General features: G+C 41.5%; 1 long non-coding RNA gene across 1 annotated transcript in view; it reads right to left on the bottom strand.

The window, feature by feature from the left end:
• Nucleotides 1-1324: 1324 nt before the first annotated feature.
• Nucleotides 1325-16583, bottom strand: part of LOC129626132 (uncharacterized) — a 67446-nt gene continuing 52187 nt past the window's right edge. The window contains exons 5-6 of the long non-coding RNA XR_008701781.1: nucleotides 3958-4071; nucleotides 1325-2310 (exon numbers count right to left, since the gene is read on the bottom strand). This is a non-coding gene — a long non-coding RNA (uncharacterized LOC129626132). The remainder of the gene's footprint in view (nucleotides 2311-3957; nucleotides 4072-16583) is intronic.

Below are 16583 nucleotides of genomic sequence, written 5' to 3'. Positions count from 1 at the left end.
TTCAGTCAGCTTTTTTTCACTCTCCTCTTTCACCTTCATTGAGAGGCTCTTCAGTTCCTGTTTACTTTCTGCTGTTAAAGTGGTGTCATCTACGTATCTGAGGTTGTTGATATTTCTCTCAGGAATCTTGATTCCAGTTTGTGATTCATTCAGTTTGGATAGAAGAAATAATAGTTTACAAACTGCAGACTGAGGAACTCTCAGGAAACCTTTAGAATACACTGGAATGCTGAGAATGATCCCACGAGATCTTTTAAATTTCATGCTTTCAGTTAAATAATAATAAAACTCCCTCCAAATTAACATCAGGGCATTCTGGATTACGTGGATGATTTCTGCATTAGTCAAGTGAGATTAAGTTATGTTGCTATAACAAAAACCTTCTAAACCTCAGTGATGAAGACAATCAGAGGCTACTTCTCACTGCAGGGCCATGGGTGAGCTGAGTGATGGAGGCTGCTTCAGATGGACGGAAATATCAAAACGTGTCCCCAGTGGCTGAGCTGGAACAAGCACACAGGATACTGTTCGTTGGTTCTTACTGCTTTTCCTTGACCAAGTCACGCCCATCCCTACACTTAGCTTCATGCAGAGGGGAACATGCAATCTTCCCGTATGTTTCAGAAAGGGGGCATAAACTCAGAGTGCAGCAGTAACATCTGTACTCAGCAGCATACATCTGAGGATTGCCAGTCCTTCTCAGTATAAAATTATGTGTGTATGATTGAGTTGAGGTTGTTTATACCACTATAATTTAATCTCTCCTTTTACAAAGAGAAGAATAGAAGCGAACTTGGCAGGTAAACAGTTCACTCATAACAATAGATGGAATAAAAAGCCATAGTCCATCAAACAAATGAGCCGCTCAAACAGATTAAAAATGGTGGGAGAATGGAGTAATCACCTGGCATGAACTATTATAAACACACTTGGCCTGGTTGTTGTTTCGTCGCTAAGTCATGCCCAACTCTTTGTGACCCCATGGATTGTAGCCAGTAAGACTCCATAAAATTTCCCAGGCAAGAACACTGGAAAGGGTTGCCATTTCCTTCTCCAGGGGATCTTCCCAGCCCAGGGATCGAATCGGAGTCTCCTGCCTTGGCAGGTGGGTCCTTTAGCATATTAAACTTAGGAAAACCTTGGTTCTAGCTGTTACAACATTTTCACTTTGCCAGCAGAAGTTTGGATTCGGCAAACATAACGACATCTATTATGTTGATATTTTCCAGTTCGGTTTTACTGGTTTTAGAGTTTCATTTGAAATTAATTTGTAAATCTGTTGTGGTTTTATAGTTGTATATGAGAAATAAAAGTAAGAAGACTGTCATAGTTTGGCTTGTTTATTAAATAACATTATAATAGAAGCAATTTAAGCCAACACAGGGGTTCTGCAAGAATGTTTTTCCTTCAAATGGTTCCTGAACTTTATAAAAGTTGGAGACATATGGTGCAAATTGTTTGAAAATTGCTCAAAATCACCCAACCAAAATCTCCTGGGTTATAGTGAAATCCCTAACTGGTTGTACAATATAAGGTCACAGGCGGTATAGTGTAGTGTGTACCAAGCTCTGAGGTTAAAACCTGTGTTTAAATGCTGGCAACACCATTTATGAACTATAGAAACTATGGAAAATTTTACACCTCGTCTGAGCACAAATTGTCTCACTCCTAAAAATGAAGTATCAGCATAGTAACTTCCTCAGGCTGGGGCAAAGTTTAAGAGAGATGACATACATAATCGCTGCCGTACTGTGAGTGTTGTGTCAGTGGCCACAGTTTTTATGATTATTGCTGTTGTTGCTTTTGTTACAAGTCTCAGGGAGAGATAAAGCCTCTCAATGAGCTTTTCCTCAAATGAACCGAAACAGCAGAATCCCAAACCCTCAGCCCCCAGAAACACATCACCTGGTTTTACCCAAGTAGATGAATTTGGCCTGAAGTGAATTGGGAATCTGGCGGTTTTTTGAGGCCCTTAATTAAAGGAGTGAATCATGTCAGATAATTAACATGCAACCTTCATAAGCAGTAATCATTACAGGAGTGGAAATATTAGCCCCGGGAGTTACATGGAAAGCATAACAGCCACTTGGATGTTTCTGAACGTTGGTTCTCAAGTCAGATCTTCACGACGCTGCGCACGATACATTACTGAGCAAAACTGTGGTCGCTGAGCTTCCCTGACGGTTCAGTGGTAAAGAATCCATCTGCAGCTCACGGGACTCCAGACCCCCGGAGGAGGGCGTGGCAGCCCACTCCAGCATTCTCGCCTGGGAAATCCCAAGGACAGAGAAGCCTGGCGGGCTATAGTCTCTGGGGTTGCAAAAGAGTCAGACACGAATTAGCAACTAAACAAAAGAAACAGCATCAGGAGTTGAAGACTCTCATTTCACTGCTACCTTCGCATTTACTTTGTCTACTTTCCCTTACGGGGTTTTCTGGAGCAAGGAAAATGCTACAAAGCAAAACCTGATTTCGAAGGACTGAATCACGAGCGTGGCTTTCTGGTTGTTGGTGGTGGTTTTGTCTTGAGTTTGCTGGAAACATTCTTCTTTTCTGTATATCTACCTTACAGAGCCACTAAAAGACATATTTCCACTTGGGTATATAAATATTTATAATCCAATATGCAGAACATGGCAACAATAAAATGTAAGCACATTTTTTAAAACATCGATGACTTTAATTTGGTGTTGGCAATTAGAATTTCCAAAACACAGAGGCTATGAATATATGAGTACCTAAATTGATCTCCAATGAACCATCTTTCATAAACATATGCATCTTTTATGCTCTGTAAACACCAAAGGCCTTGAAAAGCTATTGCTCAACAAATAATTTTTTAATGCCACTTTCTTATTACAACAGCCCAAAGTCATAAGGTAAATTGTCAACTAATGAATTTCTTCCGCAGGTTAGAATTTGAAATGAAACATCCCAGGAATTCTGCTCATGACATTGAAATTCAAAGGGTGTTATGCATAAGTACAGGCTTCAAAAAGTAATTGGTAATAAATGGAGCAAATGTCTCACATTATTCCCAACCTAATTTTCAAATTTGATCTTCTGAGTGTAAAACTCAAGGCAAAACAATAACCAATCATGCAGCTAATTGCTGTGAAATACAAAGGCATCTTCCCACCAATTTATTTTGTAATATAGTTTTGTTTTATTTACCTCTGATGCACTCAAAACATTACGATTTGTTTATCCTTATGAAAATTAACAGTAAACAGAGTCTTAATTTGGGAAATGGGAACTGGAGAGTAAGACTTCTTGGGATTATTTACAAAATGATTTGTCTTTCTGTCTTCCTTTTCCAAGCAGGAAATAAAATGCTTATTCACAGGCTGAAAAAAGGTAGTGACCTCTAAGGTAAGGAGATCTGTTCTTTCCAATGGAGACAGGTAGTCAAGTTTCAATCACAATTGATCTTTAAGAAAAAGGGCAAGATGGATTTGACTTAGGTTTCATATTTCCCTCAAAACTGATGAAAGTTTACCTGCTAGATGTTCTAACTATATTGTGTCTAAATATTTCTGTTTTGCTTGGTCACATTCAAACTCCACATTTCTTTTTCTTTTAATTGGAGTTTTGTTTTGTTTTATAATTAACCTGGAAAAATCCATTGCTAACACTGAAACACTCATTTCTGCCAGGCTTCCTAAATGCAGACAAGAAAAAAATTTTTGTCAATGTTTCCATCCAAAGTCATTTTTAAGTAGCAAATTCTTAATGAGCTCTGTTGAGAGACTGCCAGTCAAGTCACTCCTTAGCATTTCCCAGTTATCAAGGCCATGTTCACGTCCAGAGGCACACGGGATTTTAAAAGGTTATAAATCTACCAATCAAGAACATGCTTCTATAAACTCACTCATTTCTACCCAAAGGTTGGAAAGTCAGCCTTTAACCAGGGTCACTTATGCTGTCAGGTAACAGTGGGTTTGTCATTGCACTTACCCCGACTGTGTGCTGGTTGGGGGTGGTATTCCTCAACAGTTCATGAACTCTTCAGAGAAAGGCTCTTCTTTATGAATCTTGGTCCCCTGGCTCCTCACCAGCATCTGGCATAGACTGGGTAGCAAATTGATTTATTGAATGAATGAGTCAAGAGGCATTTAGGGAATACCTGTTAGGTGTTAGGCATCATTCTAGGTACTGGAGCTATGGTAGGCAACGCACTTGGAGGAGGAAATGGCAGCCCATTCCAGTATTCTGCCTGGACAATCCCATGGACACAGGAGCCTGGAGAGCTACAGTCCCTGGGGTCACAAAGAGTCACTGAGCACGCATGCAACGTGTCAGAGCCGCAGTTCTCAAAGAAATCTCCAGGTCAGTAACAGCAGCACCAGGGAACTTCTTCACATGCTGCTTCTTGGGCCTCATGCCAAAGTGCCTGAATCAGAAATGCCGGGCCTGGCGGAGGCTTTAAAAATGTCTCCAGCTGATGGTGACACGTGCCCAGGTGCGAGCGCCAGGGCAGCTCCTCTAGAGAGACTTGAAAAGATGTGTGTGTGTGTGTGTGTGTGTGGTGTGCACTGAGCCACTTCAGTCGTGTCCAACTCTGCGACCCTATGGATGTAGCCCACCAGTCTCCTCTGTCCATTAGATCCTCCAGGCAAGAATACTGAGTGGGTTGCCATGCCCTCCTCCAGGGGATCTTCCTGACACAGGGATCGAACCTGTGTCTCTTACATCTCCTGAATTGCTAGGCAGGTTCTTTACCATTGGCCCAACCTGGGAAGACTGATGATCTCTTTGCTGCTGCGTCACTTCAGTCGTGTCCGACTCTGTGTGACCCCAGAGATGGCAGCCCACCAGGCTCCCCCGTCCCTGGGATTCTCCAGGCAAGAACGCTGGAGTGGGTTGCCATTGCCTTCTCCAATGCATGAAAGTGAAAAGTGAAAGTGAAGTCGCTCAGTCGTGTCTGACTCTTTGCAGTGTACCAGGCTCCTCCGTCCATGGGATTTTCCAGGCAAGAGTACTGGAGTGGGGTGCCATTGCCTTCTCCAACGATCTCTCTAGTGGGTGGTACTTCAGGTGAGAACTGTTTTTTCTATTTTTTTGGCCTGCACCACAGTTTATGGGATCTTAATTCTCCTACCAAGAATCTTCACATTTGTCAACCCTGAAATGGAAGTGTGGAGTCCTAACCACTGGCAGCCAGGGAATTACTAAGAACTAGATTTACAGAAGACTCACTCCAGTATTCTGGCCTGGAAAATCCCATGGACAGAGGAGTCTGGTGGGCTACAGTCCATGGGGTCATAAAGAGTCACACACACCTGCACATATTTTGCATATATACAGCATGCAGATAGCATGCAGATAGCATAACAGTTTTTTCAATGTTCATATATACATTACATATTATACATTATATATATAATTTACAGATAAATTCTTAAGCATGTTTTGACCAAGTAAGCATTTTGTTTTTCCAAGGAAAAAAATTGATTTATTAGTTTGAGATAACCAGGTTGGAAATGATTTGGGGGTACAATGCTCCCTGCCATGAGCAGTTAACCTGCTCTGGAGTAAGGGATTTTCAGTGAAAATTCTTCCTGGGTCAGGTGTTTATTCCTTAGCTGTTGCAGACTTTCATAAACACTGCCTGCCAAATGCTTTTACCTAAACTGACAGCGGAATGTAAAGTTGTCAGAGGATAAGAAGGAAAGAATGAGGCCAAGCTGGGGAAGAATGAAAATGAGGAATCTTTCAGCTCCCCCAACGTGACACTGTCTGGTCGCCATAACAAATGCTGGCTCTTGGCTTTCGGGTGGGTGGGTGGGTAGACAGGGACACAGGGGTGGGTATAGTCCATTAATGACACAAAACACACCTCTGATTAACAAATATCAAAACCACCAGTTCATCACCACTGCACTAGGGAAACTTCTAAAAATCCAGTTAAATCAGTAGGCCTGGCCTTCTATGAATGTCAAAATAATTAAATGTGTATCTTAGTTGTTCACCAAGCACAGATTTATAGCATTCAATGCCCCAACGGCCCGATGCCATCTGTAATCATTTGTCTTTAAAGTAGTCGCTCTTCTGCAAAAACATGGCATCTCTCACACTACAGAAGACAGAAGCGTGGACAATCTATGAATCTATATATTCTAAATTTATTCTGAGAGTTCTGTTAATGAAGAATTTACATGCAAATGCTATTTGGGTGAATTAATAATTCTTCTCATGTGGCAAGATTACTAAATAGTAATTTAGTAACTATTACTAAAATAGGTCACTCCTAAGCATACTGGCCCATTTCTTTGCAGTTCTAACCAGAAGTGGGTTTGAGAAACTATTGATCTGTGTCTCTTGTCTAGGTCGGCTATCCATTAAAGATACATTCCTGCTTACATTGTTTTTCCCCTCCACATATTTGCATGTAAATGAGAGCTCTCTTTTGGTAGTAGATTTCTTTCTTTTTATTCTAATTTACTGGCCTGTTAATAGGTTTCTGCATATTTGTTTTCTGATTCAAAGCTCCACTCATTAAAAATAAAATCCTTTGACTGTTATTTGGTTAGAGATAACGTGAGAGAAATTTGTAGAAACAGGTTTTGAAGTTTTTAAAAGATCATTTACTTTGATTGGAAGAAGCACATGGCCGAATTTCAGAGCATCCTAGCTTTTTTTAAGTAAAAATTCAAGAGTGAAAATGAACACTCACCTAGTGGCATGCAAGGGATTCCGTTATCGCTGTCATCTACTTTCTCGTGAGGACTCCACTAACTCCCTTAGTATTTCATAATGTCTCATAGAGTAATCCTAGAAAGCATTCAGTGCATTAAGACCCATCCATTTATCAATCCTTATTTGATAATGAATTACCTTAGATATGCAGGTGATGCCACTCTCATGGCAGAAATTGAAGAGGAACCAAAGAGCCTCTTGATGAGGATGAGAGAGGAGAGTGAAAAAGCAGGCTTAGAACTCAGCATTCAGAAAACTAAGATCATGACATCTGGTCCCATTACTTCATAGCAAATAGTTGGGGAAACAGTTGGAACAGTGACAGATTTTATTTTCTGGGACTCCAAAATCACTGTGGATGGTGCCTGCAGCCATGAAATTAAAAGATGCTTGCTCCTTGGAAGAAAAGCTACGATACACCTAGACAGCATATTAAAAACCAGAGACATCACTTTCCCGACAAAAGTCCATACAGTCAGAGCTATGGTATTCCACTAGTCATGTATGGACGTGAGACCATAAAGAAGGCTGAGCACCAAAGAACTGATACTTTTGAACTGTGGTGCTGGAGAAGACTCTTGAGAGCCCCTTGGACTGCAAGGAGATCAAACCAGTGAATCGTAAAGGAAATCAATCCTGAATATTCATTGGACAGCCTGATGCTGAAGTTGAAGTTCCAGTGCTTTGGCCACCTGATTCGACTTTCCAAAGCTGACTCATTGGAAAAGACCCTGAAGCTGGGAAAGATTGAAGGCAGGAGGAGAAGGGGGAGACACAGGATGAGATGGTTGGATGGCATCACTGACTCAATGGACATGAGTTTGAGCAAACTTCAGGAGATGGTGAAGGACAGAGAAGCCTGGTGTGCAGCAGTCCATGGGCGTCACCAAAAGTCAGACATGACTTAGCGACTGAACAACAACAAATGATTTTTTGATTACCTACCACAGCAAAATAACAACAATAATCCCTGACTCTGAGTTGTTTATAATCAATTTAGGAGGATGAACATTTCATGCAAAGATAGGCTCAATAAAGGACAGAAATGGTATGGACCTAACAGAAGCAGAAGATATTAAGAAGAGGTGGCAAGAATACACAGAAGAATATACAAAAAAGAGTTACATGACCCAGATAATCACGATGGTATGATCACTCACCTAGAGCCAGACATCCTGGAATGTGAAGTCAAGTGGGCCTTAGAAAGCATCACTACAAACACAGTGGAGGTGATGGAATTCCAGTTGAGCTATTCCAAATCCTGAAAGATGATGCTGTGAAAGTGCTGCACTCAATATGCCAGCAAATTTGGAAAACTCAGCAGTGGCCACAGGACTGGAAAAGGTCAGTTTTCATTCCAATCCCAAAGAATGGCAATGCCAAAGAATGCTCAAACTACTGCACAATTGCACTCATCTCACAAGCTAGTAAACTAATGCTCAAAATTCTCCAAGCCAGGCTTCAGCAATACGTGAACCATGAACTTCCAAATGTTCAAGCTGGTTTTAGAAAAGGCAGAGGAACCAGAGATCAAATTGGCAAAATCTGCTCGATCATGGAAAAAGCAAGAGAGTTCCAGAAAAACATCTATTTCTGCTTTATTGACTATGCCAAAGCCTTTGACTATGGATCACAATAAACTGTGGCCAATTCTGAAAGAGATGGGAATACCAGACCACCTGACCTGCCTCTTGAGATACCCATATGAAGGTCAGGAAGCAACAGTTAGAACTGGACATGGAACAACAGACTGGTTCCAAACAGGAAAAGAAGTATGTCAAGGCTGTATATTGTTACCCTGCTTATTTAACTTATATGCAGAGTACATCATGAGAAACACTGGGCTGGAAGAAACACAAGCTGGAATCAAGATTGCTGGGAGAAATATCAATAACCTCAGATATGCTGATGACACCACCTTTATGGCAGAAAGTGGAGAGGAACTAAAAAACCTCTTGATGAAAGTGAAAGAGGAGAGTGAAAAAGTTGGCTTAAAGCTCAACATTCAGAAAACGAAGATCATGTTATCTGGTCCCATCACTTCATGGGAAATAGATGGAAACAGTGGAAACAGTGTCAGACTTTATTTTTTTGGGCTCCAAAATCACTGCAGATGGTGATTGAAGCCATGAAATTAAAAGATGCTTATCCTTGGAAGGAAAGTTATGACCAATCTAGATAGCATATTCGGAGAAGGCAATGGCACCCCACTCCAGTACTCTTGCTTGGAAAATCCCATGGACGGAGGAGCCTGTTAGGCTGCAATCCATGGGGTCGCTAAGAGTCGGACACGACTGAGCGACTTCACTTTCACTTTTCACTTTCATGCATTGGAGAAGGAAATGGCAACCCACTCCAGTGTTCTTGCCTGGAGAATCCCAGGGATGGGGGAGCCTGGTGGGCTGCCGTCTATGGGGTCGCACAGAGTCGGCCACAACTGAAGTGACTTAGCATAGCATGGCATAGATAGCATATTAAAAAGCAGAGACATTACTTTGCCAACAAAGGTCTGTCTAGTCAAGGCTATGGTTTTTCCAGTGGTCATGTATGGATATGAGAGTTGGACTGTGAAGAAAGCTGAGCACCGAAGAATTGATGGTTTTGAATTGTGGTGTTGAAGAAGACTCTTGAGAGTCCCTTGGACTGCAAGGAGAAATATACCATGTTCATGGATTGGAAGAATCAATATAGTGAAAATGAGTACACTACCCAAAGCAATTTATAGATTCAATGCAATCCCTATCAAGCTACCAACGGTATTCTTCACAGAGCTAGAACAAATAATTTCACAATTTGTATGGAAATACAAAAAACCTCGAATAGCCAAAGCGATCTTGATAAAGAAGAATGGAACTGGAGGAATCAACCTACCTGACTTCAGGCTCTACTACAAAGCCACAGTCATCAAGACAGTATGGTACTGGCACAAAGACAGAAATATAGATCAATGGAACAAAATAGAAAGCCCAGAGATAAATCCATGCACCTATGGACACCTCATCTTTGACAAAGGAGGCAAGAATATTCAATGGATTAAAGACAATCTCTTTAACAAGTGGTGCTGGGAAAACTGGTCAACCACTTGTAAAAGAATGAAACTAGAACACTTTCTAACACCATACACAAAAATAAACTCAAAATGGATTAAAGATCTAAACGTAAGACCAGAAACTATAAAACTCCTAGAGGAGAACATAGGCAAAACACTCTCCGACATACATCACAGCAGGATCCTCTATGACCCACCTCCCAGAATATTGGAAATAAAAGCAAAAATAAACAAATGGGACCTAATTAAACTTCAAAGCTTCTGCACAACAAAGGAAACTATAAGCAAGGTGAAAAGACAGCCTTCAGAATGGGAGAAAATAATAGCAAATGAAGCAACTGACAAACAGCTAATTTCAAAAATATACAAGCAACTCCTGCAGCTCAATTCCAGAAAAATAAATGACCCAATCAAAAAATGGGCCAAAGAACTAAATAGACATTTCTCCAAAGAAGACATATAGATAGCTAACAAACACATGAAAAGATGCTCAACATCACTCATTATCAGAGAAATGCAAATCAAAACCACTATGAGGTACCATTTCACGCTAGTCAGAATGGCTGCGATCCAAAAGTCTACAAGCAATAAATGCTGGAGAGGGTGTGGAGAAAAGGGAACCCTCTTACACTGTTGGTGGGAATGCAAACTAGTACAGCCACTATGGAGAACAGTGTGGAGATTCCTTAAAAGATTGGAAATAGAACTGCCTTATGATCCAGCAATCCCACTGCTGGGCATACACACTGAGGAAACCAGAATTGAAAGAGACACGTGTACCCCAATGTTCATCGCAGCACTGTTTATAATAGCCAGGACATGGAAGCAACCTAGATGTCCATCAGCAGATGAATGGATAAGAAAGCTGTGGTACATATACACAATGGAGTATTACTCAGCCATTAAAAAGAATACATTTGAATCAGTTCTAATGAGGTGGATGAAACTGGAGCCTATTATACAGAGTGAAGTAAGCCAGAAAGAAAAACACCAATACAGTATACTAACACATATATATGGAATTTAGAAAGATGGTAACAATAACCCTGTATACAAGACAGCAAAAAAGACACTGATGTATAGAACAGTCTTTTGGACTCTGTGGGAGAGGGAGAGGGTGGGAAGATTTGGGAGAATGGCATTGAAATACGTATAATATCATATATGAAACGAGTCGCCAGTCCAGGTTCGATGCACGATACTGGATGCTTGGGGCTGGTGCGCTGGGACGACCCAGAGGGATGGTATGGGGAGGGAGGAGGGAGGAGGGTTCAGGATGGGGAACACATGTATACCTGTGGCGGATTCATTTTGATATTTGGCAAAACCAATACAATATTGTAAAGTTTAAAAATAAAATAAAATTTAAAAAATTAAAAAAAATTATCATGTTTACATATCAAAAAAAATGAAAATTAAAGGAGTAAAAAAAAATAAAAATAAAGGAGATCAGTCCTGGGTGTTCATTGGAAGAACTGATGCTAAAGCTGAAACTCCAATACTTTGGCCACCTCACGCAAAGAGTCGACTCATTGGAAAAGACTCTGATGCTGGGAGGGATTGGGGGCAGGAGGAGAAGGGGACGACAGAGGATGAGATGGCTGGATAGCATCACTGACTCAATGGACGTGAGTTTGGGTGAACTTCAGAAGTTGGTGATGGACAGGGAGGCCTGGCGTGCTGCATTTCATGGGGTTGCAAAGACTCAGACACGACTGAGTGACTGAACTGACTAACTAGGAGGATGAGGTAATTACTAAAAAGAAAATGAACCCCACCAGGGAGCCTGGGCTAAATATCCAGTAAGCAAGATCTCTGGATGTTTCTGATTTTCTGAGCACAACTGTCCATTGGAATTAACTGGAGAGCTTTTAGACATACAGATTCCCAAGCAATGCCCAATGACTCCGTTCTCTGAACCCACTAAATCAGACTCTAGGGGAAAACCCTGGGAAACGTGTTTTTAAAAAACTACGACTCATCATGAGACATCCAGACCTGCCCCCTCCATGGGCCACTGCTCTGGAATTTCTAAGGAGGAAGAATGTCACCTCCATGAGAAACAGTCAAGCAGGTCCCTGCAGGTGAGGCGGGATCAAGGAGGGCCCTGGGAAATACAGCAAGGCGAAGTCCAGTGAGGGAGACAGTCCAGGGGACTGTGCCCTGCCTGAGAAAGGCCAGGATGGCCGTGGGCACACAGGAGAAGGGCAGAACCTGGCAGTGTGGCAGCCCTCAGTTGTCTCGGGCTGTGATGAAAGGGGCAAGCCAGCACGGGACTGAATATTGCCTGGAGTTTGTGAACCCTTCAAGGGCAGATAGTGTGTGAGAGGCTAGAAAATATTTAAAAATACTAAACTCTGTTTCTCTACCCTACTGGAATTTTCATTTTATACCCTGACTCTCCTCCAAATGTAAATACTACATCACTGGTTGCCAAGCCCAACTCACGTTAAATAAGCAATCCATGCACGTCTCTCAGTTAAAACATTTTGAGCCATGTTTTAATACATGCATAATTATTTATAATGTATTACATACATGCGACACTACTATATCATACATGGATGTTCTATTACCTGGATTAAACTTAGAACTTGGAAGTGGTTTGATAAAGACTGAAGTAGCAAATATCTTACTAGCTGTAAATTAAATTTCATAGAGTCGTGACAACATGCCTTTTTTGTTCCAACAAAAAAATATTATTAATCCTTTGTAGGAAACAATATGACTGAATAGGCTTTATTATATTTTAAATGCAAGTTCAACTAGTGAGTCAAAAGCTTGGGGAAATAAATGATGAGTAAAAGCACTGCTTTCTAATGCATTAGAGTAGAAAATGTTTCTTTAGATTAGAAAAAGAGAGAAGTTGAAGTAGAATCAGGTACTTCCCAGGTGGCTCAGTGGGTAAAGAATCCGCCTGCAACACAAGAGATGCAGGTTTGATCCCTGGGTCGGGAAGATCCCCTGGAGGAGGGCACGGCAACCCACTCCAGTATTCTTGCCTGGAGAATCCCATGGACAGAGGAGCCTGGCGGGCTACAGTCCATGGGGTTGCAAAGAGTCGGACACGACTGAAGCGACCGAGCATCCACACACAAAGTGGAATCAACAAGAGACAGGACTTCCGGGTCCCTGAGCGAACGCTCCATACCCTGCTGGACAGGTAGGTTTACGTGATCTTGGACAAAACATGATTTTCACCTCAGGTGTAGACTTCAGAACAAACAGCCCACTGAGATGTAAATCTCAGATGCAAATACATCTCAATAACTGAACATTTAAGAAAATTCATGAAACCTTTTAAAAAGATGAGCTGGAATTTAATGCTTAATCTTTTCCTATACACCACACCACATTTCAGGATTTGCAAAGTATGCACTTCAAGAGGTGGTCAAGACATACTTGTTAAATGGTCACCAATGAAACCATGCCTAATTTGAGTCATTTAACCCCTCTAACAGTCCAGTAGTCAGAAAATCTGTATCATGGAAAACCCATAATAAAAATAATCTGTGCACAAAAGATGAAGCATTGAACAAAAAGGACTACCAATTTACACTGGCTTGGGTTTTATTGTTTTAATTTACAATGTAAATGGAAGGTCATCTGTGTTAGACTGAGGTCTTTGGACATTTTTGCTACAAAATAAAAATGGTTACTCTAGTTCAGTCCATGAAATGTGTGAACATGTGATGCACCTTCAGTAAACTTTGACTTAAAAAAAACAACCTCGGAAGTGCTCTTCACCTCGCAATGTGATGATTTCTTTTTACCGATCTGGCCTATGTAGCGCAGTGTAACTGTCTGTGGACATGTCTGAATCACATCCTGTCCCTTGCAGGGTCAGCTACTCAAACACAGGAGGATGTGGTTACAAAACTGAAAACATCCAGCCCAAGAAAAACGAGAGGATGGATACAAACATGAACTCCTTTGGACAAACGTATTCTATATCGACAGGGTAAGTTGTGAGACAGACATTTTTTAAATATCTTGCCTCTTTGTTAGAAGCTAATTGGAATGACCTAGTTGCAAAGATGTTTTGTAATTGTTGCTACTGAGAAGCGTCTACAAGGTCCAATAATACCCTCTTAAAGCACATCAGAGAGAGAAGATAAACGCCATCTGGCCTGTTTTCCAGAACAGGTGGTCGTCACAGTAGATGTTAATTCTAACACTCGTTTCTTTTGAAATGAGGTGGAGGCTGTATTCAGTGGTTCCTAAAGACGCGCTTAAACTCCAGCACCTAACTCAAAAAAATGTCCTTTTCTGTTGCTGCTAAAGTTTGTTGTTTAAATACAGTAATGACTTTATTGTTTCTCTAACACAAAGTACTTCATGATGCTCATTAAAAAAAAAATCAGATAACAAAGGAAAGTAGAAAGAAGTGAGTAAAAATTACCCAGAATCTCAACACTCAGAAAAAAAAGGACTATTCTTAGTCTGTTTTATATGTATCTCTACAGGATATGTTTCAACTTCTAATTTAAATACAAATAAAATTATATTTGCTCTTTTTGACTCATCTTTGCTTACTAAATATTATGGATTTTTTTCATGTCAATAAAATAACTATTTCAGAAATTGTTATGGCTTTATAATGAGAGAGTATGAATGGACCAGGAGGTATTAACCAATTCATACTAATGAACATTAGATTATTTTTAATATTTTGCTACATCAGGCACTCTTTTCTTTAAAAAATAAAAAATCAGCTCTCTTAAGATATAAATTACATTTGATAACATCTACTAGTTTTAAGCAGACTTCCTGGTGTCTCAGTGGTAAGGAATCTGCCTGCAATGCAGGAGACCCCATTCTCAGGGTTGGGAAGTCTCTGGAGAAAGGAATGGCAACCCACTCCAGTATTCTTGCCTGGGAAAATTCCATGGACAGAGGAGCCTGGTGGGCCACAGTCCATGGGGTCGCAAGAGTCGAAAACAACTCAGCGACTAACCTGTGACCGCTGCCACGCTAGTCTTAAGTGCAGAATTTAAGGCATTTTAGAAGTGCAAGTGAGCATTCTTATATATCAGTTTGTGCACTTGGAAAATTATCTCCTGAGCTTAAATTCCTAGAAATGGAATCCTGGGCCTAAAAGTAGGCAAGTGTTTCAGATTTTTTAATGCGAATTGCTAAAATGCTGTCTAGGAATATTGTACTAGGAAATACTTCTTTCTGATTCATGTGTTACTCAAAAAAAAAGGTTTTTATTTTTAAAGAAATAGTTGTTCCGGCAACTTTGGAAAGATATTCAACAAATGATGAATGAACATTCAAACGAATTGCCAAGTTCCCTCCTAAGGAGGCCCTGCCTGCTTCCCTAGCCCAATCCTGCGCCTGCCCCTCATACAGGGTGCTTCTCAAATGTGCAAGTTACTTCCCCACTCGGGGGTTTGCCGGACTCTATGCTCCGCTGGGCCGTCCTTTTTGCACAGTTGCACTTCAGCAACAAGCATGGCAGACCCTGCATCCTTCAAGTTCAGCAAGTCCTGAAATGAACCCGCCTGCACTGCTCACTCTTCACGCACCATGACCGTGTCCCTCAGGGCGCTGCACAGCCTACAAAGCTCCCTGGTTGTCTTCTCTTTTTGTCTCATCCTTTTGTCAGGATAAAGGAAACAGCGTGTCTTTTCCCACCTCTGCAACGCCAGGCACCTACTACACAACCTGTGTGAGGAATGCCCTGTATCACTTGCATTTAAAAATTAAATAATAAATGAACACATGGAAGATATTTACTAGTATGGTTCCCATATATATGAAATCAGCTGAAAAAAATTTCTGATTCATATAAGTGAAACCATATGGGTTGTGTTCGTTCTTATTTAATTATGTATTAGTGTCTCAAATCCGTAAGTGTCAAACATGAGTGCTATCAGAAAGTCTAGGGTACCAGCGGGTGCCTTCTGATGCTGCCCGCCTGGGTTCCTCATCTGAGACTCCACAGAGCCTGTTTCGTGACGCTCACTGCTGATCCCAACGCTGCTGAGGTCCCTGGACCTTCCCCGTCCTCCGGTGGTGACTGAGGCAGTGTACTCACTCCATCCTTCCTAAACCTCTGCATTTCTCCACTTCTGTTTTCTTGCTGCCTCTCTGGTGCTTCTTCTTCTACTCCACCTCCAGATATGGCAGTGCCCCAGGAATTCATCATCAACCCTCTTCTTTGTTTTCTAGCCAGAAACAGCTCATCCAGGGCATACCCTTAAATACTGCCTGTAAGAAAGGACTTTCAGATTTGTCCCTCCTGCCCGAGTCAGAGCTCTGCACCCCAAATATACCCACATCCAACTGCTTCCTTGACCCCAGCTGTCATCTGACACTTGGTGTAGCGAAGGCAGAGCTCCTGTTTCCAGTCCTCACTGCATCCCGCATGATACATACTCTCAAGGGGGATTCCTCCCCGGACTTTATCCTCTAATTAAATGAAACTTCCATTCACAAACCAGCTCCAGCTCCACATTGAATCGTTCTCGATTCCTTCCTGCCACTGACCTTGATGATCTAAATATGTGTCCTTCTCCTTCTTTATCTCTGCTGACCTCTCATTCAAACCAGCATCTTCTCTTACGTGGCTTAGAGTGATAACCTTCGAATTCTCAGTGCTGGCCCACATACAGTGCACCTTTCCACAGGGACATCAGAGGCACCTTTGAAAAACACAGCTGGATCACCCCATTCCACTGCTAAGGAGTATGTTGTTACTGCTATTCAACTGCTAAGTCGTGTCTTACCCTTTGTGATCCCATGGACTGTAGCCTGCCACACTCCTCTGTCCATGGGATTTCCCAGGCTAGAATACTGGAGTGGGTTGCCATTTCCTTCTCCAGGGGAT

This window comes from Bubalus kerabau, chromosome 13, assembly GCF_029407905.1.
Source record: "Bubalus kerabau isolate K-KA32 ecotype Philippines breed swamp buffalo chromosome 13, PCC_UOA_SB_1v2, whole genome shotgun sequence".
Lineage (NCBI taxonomy): Eukaryota > Metazoa > Chordata > Mammalia > Artiodactyla > Bovidae > Bubalus > Bubalus kerabau.
Note: the sequence above shows the minus strand (reverse complement) of the source record. Positions and strands in the feature narration are given on the sequence as shown.